Raw genomic sequence first — 681 nt, 5'->3', positions numbered from 1 at the left:
AACACACACATCCACAGCTCTTTCCGTTACCAACTTTGTTTCGTTTTTGTTTACTCATCTCTCAGTGCATGAAGTCAACTGATTTCACTACAAATATTTAAAAGTACACTTAAAATGACTACAGATCTGCCTTAGCACGTTTGGCAACCAGCGGCTCCGGCTGTATCACTCTTTGGCTTTTAAAAAATGTCAATCAAGATCAAGATGCTTTATTATTGTCCATTCTTTAACATGTACAAGACACATAAGAACTGAAATTTAATTTTCGGCACAGTCCCACTAAAAGCAGACATACGTTACAAGGGGGACAAGACGGGACCGCCAATGGATCCGCCACTTACGGCGCTCCTTAAAAAAGGTGGGAAAAAGGTGATATTGGGAAAGGGGGAAGAGTAAAAAAAAGTATCAGTCTAAGGCTGGACCCTCGGGAGGGGTCCAGACTGAGTCCAAGGAAAAAACCTCACATAGCATAGCACACATAAACATGATACATGTAATCACAACAACTCGCAACAAAGGGCCGGCTGCCGCTATAAAGCGCTAATCAGCCGTCAACAACCACCAAAGAGGAATTAAGCAGTGGTGAAGGCGTTGATTGGGGGAGGGGCGGGTGCGTGCATGTATGCCCAATTAACTTGGGTGAGATGTTGAAAAGTTTTTGTGGACTGGGGCCGATCTCAA

Source organism: Nerophis lumbriciformis, linkage group LG05, assembly GCF_033978685.3.
Source record: "Nerophis lumbriciformis linkage group LG05, RoL_Nlum_v2.1, whole genome shotgun sequence".
NCBI lineage: Eukaryota > Metazoa > Chordata > Actinopteri > Syngnathiformes > Syngnathidae > Nerophis > Nerophis lumbriciformis.
Note: the sequence above shows the minus strand (reverse complement) of the source record.